We start from the raw sequence: 9,368 nt of genomic DNA, 5'->3' as shown, positions 1-9,368 counted from the left end.
TCTCTCTCTCTCTCTCTCTCTCTCTCTCTCTCTCTCTCTCTCTCTCATCCATGAAGAAGTCTAAAATACACTAATGCAAAGTATCTTCACATTGGATTAAGTGGAATTCTCTGTTATCAAGTAGAAGGCTTTAAAATTCTTATTAAAATAATAGAATTTTGACAATGTTAATCATTAAACAAAGACTATTTTTCAAAAAATCCTCCCTTAGTGAAGCTTCACGTAACTGTTTTCTGCTCCACTATTATTTTATTCTAAACTATCTCTTTCTTAAATGAATGAGTGATGCTTTTCAGTATGTTAATACTATTTACTAAATCTGATGAATCAAACCAATTTACCTCAAAACAGACATGGTATAAATACAATCAACATCTCATTTTATATGTTTAGGCATTTCTTGATTTTTATGTGCAACAGCACCTTTTGACTTAGTATGTTTATTTTCATGTAAATTGCTAAATGACTAAAATCCTAATTAAAATGAAAGTGTCCAGGAGTGAAAATGATGTTGTTTGAATTGGCCACCCAGGTAAAACAGCTTATATAGAAAAGATTAATTTTCAACATGTGCCTCATAATCTATTTTAAATCAATGTGATAATCAATGAAGATGGGTATATTATAAAGCATTTTCCATTTGAAGTATAATTAAATTATTTGAAGTAGAATTAAAGTGGCATGCATCTTTATGATGCCAGGGAAACTTTGGAGTAGAAAAACATAGTACATATCAATGTCATAATACTATCAAGGTGAAAGATTGGTATACCAAAGGGATCAGTCAAAATGAGATGTTCCTCTTTATTAATGGAGCATTGGAGAAAACCAGTACTCAAGTGACCCACCAAAATGACCTATTATTCTGGAATATTTTAGGTATGTATGTATTATGTGTCTGTATATACTAGGATCCTAAATTTAAAGCTGCAGGGAACCTTAAAGGCCACACCCCTCATTTAAAAATGAGCAAATTGATTCCCTTGAAGTTATATGGTTTGGTGAAGTCACATAGGCAATAAATGACAAGATATGAAACTATGTCATCTGTTGCAGTGCTCTTTAATATGAATCTGAATTGTATCCTGTAAAATACATTGCAGCAGTCTTGTCTTCCAGTTCTGCTTCCTTAAATTCTTCTTTGATTACTCCTGATTACCAGTGTACTTCTTGAGGTGGCATAACAGAGAAGAAATGGGAAGATCTGAGTTTAAATTCCGCCTCAAACTCTTACCTTGCTGGGTGACCAGTCACTTAATCTCTCTAGGCTCAGTTTCTTTATTTTTAAAATGAGGCATTGGACTAAGCTACCTCCACCCCTTAAATCTTTAAGATCCTAGGATTCATGATCTCTAGTTTCTATGTTTATCTATTACCTATGCACCTTTGACCAATATCTCACTAGTTTCCCCAAATTTTGAATAATTACTAATCATCTCCATTCCCATTACTAAGAATAAAAGGACCCAACTGATAGAATACCATTAACCCATTCTTTCTTAATGCTTAATGCCTTCAACTGTAATGGACAGATGTAGACTTAAGGGAAATCTTAGTACTTACTACTGCCTGGGATGGACTAATGAGTTTTATGAAATGACTAATAGATGATTGTAACCTTAATCAAATAAAAAACAAGAACAACAAAACCCCCAAAACCTAGGTAACATAGTCTAAGCAGTCCTTCTTCAAGTAACAGAAAGATATAAAAATATAGCAAAATCTTGTTGAAAGCAGCAAGTCCTATTGATATCATAATTATACTCCTCTACTGTTAAATCCTTAGCAGATAGTAAAATAGCCCTGAAGAGATTCAGCCTCTATAGCTAATTTAGAATAAACACTCTTGTATTTAATTAGTGTTAATACCTATATTGAGGATAAATGATACAGAAGGATACCTGAGGAGAAATCAGACACTATAATAGTTTTGATTCAGCCAATCTCCCCTCACTTCTTTGATTGTCCCTCACTGACATTTTCTTAGAGAGTTCTGATAATAGTAGCCAATGGGAAAGGATAGTCTAGTGAGGTAATTATATGGATCTCCCCAATTCTGGATGCAGCATCATGTGAGGAATTGTTTGGATAATTGTCAAGTGTCCACACGACTTAAAGGTATATTGTTTTTATTCCTCCTCCTCTCCAATTTTACAAATTGTTTACTTGTCTGAACTCCTCCTCCTCAATCCCCCTTCAATTTTTCCTTGTTTTCCTTCTGTCTTGTTAAGTTCTTTTATGTCACCCATTATTGGAGTATTTCCCCATTCCAGATCAAATTACAATATTAATAAAGTGGAATTTATAGCAGGGTTTAGACAAAGTGGACTAGAGATAGCCAGATAACTAGATAAAGATAAGTAGCTATGTAGCCTTTTTAAGTGCTTACTATACTAGAAGTTCTGTACTGGGGTATAAACACAAAAATAAAGAAGCCCTTGTCCCTTAAGTTGGATTCTGCCAAATACACAGGTAAATTTATTTATAGAGTTACACATATATGCATATTATAAACATTTAATCCGTTTGCATTTGTATAAGTCTTTCTGTATGTCTACAATGTACTCCTGTTTGCCTTTCAGAATTTTCAGTTTCCTTAAGGATCATCTCAGGTGCTACATCAACTTTGAAGCCATTCCTTAACCCCCACTCTCATCTCTCAGATGTTAGAACACACGCTACCTCCTTAATTTTTCTTGAACTAAACTTAATTTTGTATACATTCTTTTCCTCTCTCCTAAACTGAATGTAAACTTCTTGAAAAAGGAGACTTTTTATTTTTTTTACTTTGAATCTACAGACTTTAGCAAAAATTTCTTAAACCTAGGTGCTTAAAAATGTTTATTGAATTGAATGAATTATATTTAATTTAATTAAGGGAACACTGTATTTCAAGAAAGTTTTCCAAATTTGCAGTTCCAACAAGAATAATGACCCCATGAGCAACTTAACTCATCTATTCAATATTAATTTTACTTTCAAGAAGATATTTTATTTTGCAAACAAATGATCATTAGTTTCAAGGTTGCAATGTCCTTTCAATATCATTATCAGTTACTTTTAAAAGCTGTGTGAGTGGTAAAGAGCTCAATTTGCTAATTTGCGATTGGACCTGCTGGCACAATGATATCTGTCATTTGCATGAAGCACTCTGATAATTATCAATTTCAGAAATGATAGAGTGCCTTCATTAGTTTAACAGTTCTAGTTAACTAAAACAAAATAAATACAGCAATACTTAAGCTAAATAACAATTTATTATGAAGAATATTCATTTGAAAAAGCATTCAGTAACCTCTGGAGCTATATTCTGAATAATGAACAAATTAAATGGACATTTTATTTATTTCTTCATAACAGGAAACAAGAGGTTGGAGAATTTATCAAATGTCAGATACGGTTCTTACAGGCATATCTTAAGTGAACTGTCTCAAATTGTCTTATAGAAATCATTACCATAGCTGCTGTGTAATACTTAGGTATTTAAAAAATCAGGTTCATTGCAGGACAACATCTCCATGTCCTTTATGCATTGTGGTGTTAATCTATCAATCATGGTGGTCAAATTCTATTGCTAAACCTCTCTGAATTTATGAGGCTGGTTCTCCAATGATAGTATGACAACTACCCCGAGGGAGACTTTAATTTCTACCAAGAGGAAAAACAGGAGGTTGGGGCCAGAAGAATGTTAGCCATTCTCTTCTCATAGAGAGTGGTACCAGAACATAATGACATATATCTGCTCCCTTAAATGTTGTTAGTTTAGGGGATGTTCTTCAGGTTGAAGCTAAACTTCTGATTGCTATTCATTAATGGAAAAAGGAGGACTCCAAGCTCTATATTCAAGGCTTAACTCTTTCCCTAATACACACTAGATCAACAGTGAATGCACATAGTAACAGCAAAGTAACCCACTTAACCAGAACAGAAGTCAGAAGAAGAATACATAGAAGAATGTTTACCATGTAATGAAGAGTGAAGGAGCTTTCCCTTCAAAAGCAAGGTTATTCAGCTTTGCCAAGGGAGAGTCCCAGAAATGACTGCAGACTCCAAAGTGGTTTTCATGCTTAAAGGCACTTAAGATATTGAAGAAACCAAATCTCTCTCCTCTCCCCAAAACTCCTCTGATGTGCCCATGCAGGGGTGGGTTATTCATCCTCCACCAATGAGGAGAGAGCCCCATACCAATGGGCTTTGGGACTCAGATTACACGTAGGCTCTTGCCCATTGCTCTGTCTCTATAAAGTGGTATTCCTCCTCATACTTATTTTAACAATACCTATCTAACTCCCATTAGGTGAATGGGAAAGCTTGTGGTAGATATGAATACTGACCTAAGCTAAGGTGGCAAAATACAGGCAGCAACCCAGGTGAACTCTCCCAAAATTCCCATTCAAATAAGTTTAAAATAATGCTTCCAATTAAATTTTGGATTGGTAGAGGAAACCAAAGGTTGTAGTGAGACATTTTTCCAACCTATAAAAGCTTAGGAGGTTGGCATGAGAAATCTGTAACATCAGAGAAGAGGCCTCCAGAGCACATGTGAGCGCATATGCATGCATCAGCAGCACCAGCAGTATTCCTTGTAGGTGGTGGCAACAGCACCTTTAAGAGCTCTCGGACCAGGGATGATAAAGGAGTTGGACAATGAACAGAAAGAGATTATAGGTTATTTGCTAGCAGTAGGTGCAGCTAGAGCCGATTGGCAACTCTATTGCCTATATGCAGTTCTAGGTCACAATTCCAGGACAGAGAGGAGCATTAGTACTTGTGATTGCAGGAGAGTAGGAGACATGGTCATGGTTCCAGGGCCAAGAAGAGAACTAGCAGGACAGGGCTCTTCAAAGGTAAAGATGCGCACAGATCAGAAGAGTAGTTACTGCACATCTCACTGCATTATACCTCCTTGAAAGCACCAAAAAAATGTGCATACTGTTAGAGCTAGCTCTGAAAACAGCAGCATGAAAAGGCCTAGCTCCCCATCCCCAGGTGAGCAGAGCCCAACTGTACATAAGGTACAGTGTCAAGAAACGTGCTGGAAAAATGAACAAACAGGAAAAAAAGAAGAAGAAAAACTTGACTACTTAATGGCTACAGTTGCAGGGAAGACCAAGACACAAACTCAGAAGACAGCAGTGTAAAAAAAAAAACTGTGCAAAATCTGAAAGAAAAATACTATTTGGACCCAAGCCCAATAAGAGTTTCTGGAGGACTTGAAAGAGGTACCAGTAAAAGAAAAAAAAAATGGAAAAATAAATGAGAATGATGTAAGAAAATAATGAAAATAAAAGTATTAAAGTGAAATAAGATGGTAGATGGGGCAGCTAGGTGGTGCAGTGAATAGAGCACCAGCCCTGGAGTCAGGAGGACCTGAGTTCAAATCTGGCCTCAGACACTTAACACAAAAACTAGCCATGTGACCTTGGGCAAGTCACTTAACCCCTACTGCCCTCCAAAAAGCAAAATCAAACAAAATAAGATGATAGAGGAAAAGGCAGGGACTCACTTGTGTTCTCCCCAAAACCACTCTCAAAAACTCAAAACAAATTCTGGATCTTCACAGTCCACAAAAGGACATGATGAAAGGTTTTCCAGCTGAAGGCAATTTAGACAGACAGTAGGAAAGGTCTGTTATATCCAGAGTGAAAAAGAAGTATTGTTCAGTGCTGGCCACACTAGTGTACACCAGGCCACAGCAGACCAGAAGCAGTCACTGGTGTTGTCTGAATCAGCAGGGGCAGCAGCTGCTTCCAGAACTCTCAGTCCACAGATGGTGAGGAGAGTCAGACAGCTAGTGAGGAGTGTATCAGGGTCACTTTGCTGTCACCAGAGGGAGGACTCTGTTGCATTGCTCATACTTGGATCTGTGTCACCTTTCTGGGTCTCAGTTTCAGGGAAAGGAGGAGCACTAGCCCCTCAGAGCCTGTAACCTCAGGGGAGCAAGGAACCTGATCATAGCTCCATAGTGGGAAAAAATGTGCTTGTAGTCACAGAGTACAGAACAGCAGGCTAGAAAATGCACCTCTCCTTAGATCATGCAATCTTGGAAGAGCCAAAAACTTATAGGTCACCAGAATTATCTTTGAAAACATCATCACAAAAAATCAAAACAAAACAAAACCTGAAGCTTGAGACAACGCTCATTCAACTCTGGAAGCAAAACCCCTCTTTAGCGTAAAGTTAAAGTCAAGAAAGAGGCTGAAAAAATGATCAAAGAGCAGAAAAAGATCTTGACTATTAGAAATTTACCATGGTTATAAGAATGATAAAAAAAAAAAAAACAGTCTTAGAAGACACAAAGTCAAAAACTGCTACATCCAAAGCCTCCAAGAAAAAATGTGAATTTGTCTCAGGCAATGGGGAGCTCAAAAAGGATTTTAAAAATAAATAAAAGAAGTAAAGGAAAAACTGGGGGAAAATGAGTGATACAAGAAAATCATGAAAAAAAGAGTAAAATAGCTTGGTAAAGGAGGCACCAAAAAATACTGAAGAAAAAATATGTTTTAAAGAACAGAATGGCCTAGTTGTTAAAGAGGCACAAAAATCCATTGAAGAAAAGAACTTTTAAAAAGCAACTTAGGTTAAATTAGAAAAGTCACAAAAATTCTTTGAGGAAAATAATTCTTTAAATATTATAATTAGACTACTGGAAGCTAATGATTCCATGAGACATTAAGAAAAAAAAAATCTAAGGAATGAAAAAAAAAGAAAATGTGAAATATCTCATCACAAATACAATTGACCAGGAAATTTGTTCAAAGGGGAGTAAGAATTATTGGATTACCTGAAAGATGTGATTAAAAAAATAAGCCTACACATCATCTTTCAAGAAATTATCAAGGAAAACTGCTCTGATATCTTAGATCTAGAAGGTAAAATAAAAATTGAAAGAATTTGCTGATCACCTCCTGAAAGAGATCCCAAAATGAAAACTCCCCAAAATTTTGTATCCAAATTCCAGAGCTCCAAGGTCAAAGAGAAAATACTTCAAGCAGATAGGAAAATATATATATATATCATGGAGCCACAATCAGGACGATACAAGATTTGGGAGCTTTCATATTAAAGGAGCAGAAGGCTTGTAATGTGATATTCTGGAAGACCAAGGAGTTAGGATTACAACCAAGAATAATGTACCCAGCAATAGGGATTATAATCCTGGGGGTCGGGGGGAATGGATATTTAATGAAATGGAGGACTTTTAATCCTGATGAAAAGATAAGAGTTGAATAAAAAAAAAGACATTCTAACACAAGACTTAAAAGAATTATAAAAAGGCAAACATGAAAGAGAAATCATAAGAGATTTGTCTTTAAGCTGTTTACATTCTTATATGATATGATATCTGCAACTCCTAACAAATTTATAATTATTAGAGGTCTACATAGACAGAGGGCATGAATATAAATCTAGTATGTTGGAAAGATCTAAAAAAATAATAAAAGAGTGAGAAAGAGAGATGAAGCAGGAGAAGGGGGAAGGAACAGGTAGAATGAGGAACTTTTTTCTCACATAAAATTGGTGTGCAAGGAAGTAGAGCAGAGGGGGAAATGAGGAAATAGGAGGGGAGCTTCAATGCTTGAAGACCGCTGTCAACAGAATTGGTCCATAGAGGGACAAGATAAAAAGAGAGAAGAATAAACATAAGAAAATGGAATGTAAGGAATACACAGTAAATAATCATAATTGTGAAAATGAATGGGATAAACTCAAACATCAAATGGAAACATAGCAGAATGAATTAGAAAACAAAATCCAACAATATATTGTTTACAAAAGACACACTTGAAATAGAAAGAAGAACACAGGTAAAATAAAGAGCTGGAGTGGAATCTATTATTCTTTACTTGAAGTAAAGCTAGGGGTATTAATTATAGTCTTTGACAAAGCAAAAAAAAAAAGACATAATTAAAAGAGATAATCAGGAAAACTATATTTTGCTAAAAGGTATCATAAAAATAAAATAATATATAAAACTCAAAGCAATTTTCTCTGATAAAGGCCTAATTTCTCAAATATGTGGGTAACTGAGTGTGTCATAAAGATAAGAACTATTCTGCAATTGATAAATTGTCAAAGGATATGAACAGGCAGTTTTCAGAATAAACTAAAGCTATCTATAATCATATGAAAAAATGGTCTGAATCACTTTTGAGTAGAAAAATGCAAATTAAAACAACTCTTAGGTACCAGCTCATGCCAATCTGAAATTCCAAATGCTAGGTTGAGGGAAAATAGATATACTTTTTGAGTTTTGAACTATTTAAATTATTCTGGAGAAATGTTTGGAACTATGCCCAAAGGCCTAAAAAGCTATGCATACTTTTTGACTGCCCATATGACTACTTGTTCTATACAACAAAGAGATAAAAGAAAAAGGACTGATAAGTACCAAAAATATTTATAGCAGTGTTTTTGTTTGTTTGTTTTGTGGTGGTAAAGAATTGAAACTTGAGTGCATGCTCATCATTTGGGAAATGGCTGACAAAGCTGTGTCACATACATTTGATGGAGTACTATTGTGCTACAAGAAATGACAAAGGAGGTGTTTTCTAAAAACAAAAACATAACATGAAACCTATATTAACTGATTCTAAATGAAGTAAGAAGACCTGGGAGATCAGTCTGCACAGTAACAGCAATGTTGTAATGATGATCAACTATGAAAGCTTTGGCTACATAATTCCAAAGGGTTCATGATGAAAAAGTGCTATCCATGTCAACTGATGGAACATTGAGTGCTAGTGAAGCATAATTTTCTTGACTTCTTTTTTTTTGGTTGCTTTTTTGTGTGATATGGCTAGTACAGAAAAATGTTTTGCATAATTTTACATTTAAAATTCATATCATTTTGTTTGCCTTCTGAAAGGAAAAGAATTGAGAGGGAGGAGAGAGAATTTACAGCTAAAAATTTAAAAAGAAGATAATGTTAAAATTAATAATAAATTTATTAAAAATATGTGAATACTAAGTGTAAATATAGAAAAGTCTACTTGAAAAATGAGAAAGTTATATAGGGGTGCTTATTTGCTCTCTCACATAGTCAAATTTAATATATTGACTTCTGTGTTCAAAATAATCAAAGCTATCCCCTTTCCATTTATATTACATACATAAAATGAGTATTCATTTTTAGTTTGATTTGAAAACCCATGAGGCATTTGTATTTGAACTGAGCAGTTTGCAGAGCACAGTAAAATCCATTGAGTTAACTTTTCTAAATAAGAAAGAAAAAAGATTCATATTTTTGGAATGACATTTGTTGTCATTCATCAGTAGATAAGTTATCTCCAAATGGACTGAGCTGCTTGTAGTCTGGCCTGGCTCAGTCCATATGGGAGACTATCATCATGAAAGCAATGCTACCT

General features: G+C 35.0%; 1 long non-coding RNA gene across 2 annotated transcripts in view; it reads right to left on the bottom strand.

Annotated features, from left to right (window-relative positions):
• LOC138142423 (uncharacterized) overlaps positions 1–9,368 on the bottom strand; it is a 40,283-nt gene that overhangs the window by 9,763 nt on the left and 21,152 nt on the right. The window lies entirely within an intron of this gene.

Source organism: Petaurus breviceps, unplaced genomic scaffold, assembly GCF_028583685.1.
Source record: "Petaurus breviceps papuanus isolate PSGF00001 unplaced genomic scaffold, PetGlider_PUasm1.0 90579, whole genome shotgun sequence".
In the NCBI taxonomy this organism is placed as follows: domain Eukaryota; kingdom Metazoa; phylum Chordata; class Mammalia; order Diprotodontia; family Petauridae; genus Petaurus; species Petaurus breviceps.
Note: the sequence above shows the minus strand (reverse complement) of the source record. Positions and strands in the feature narration are given on the sequence as shown.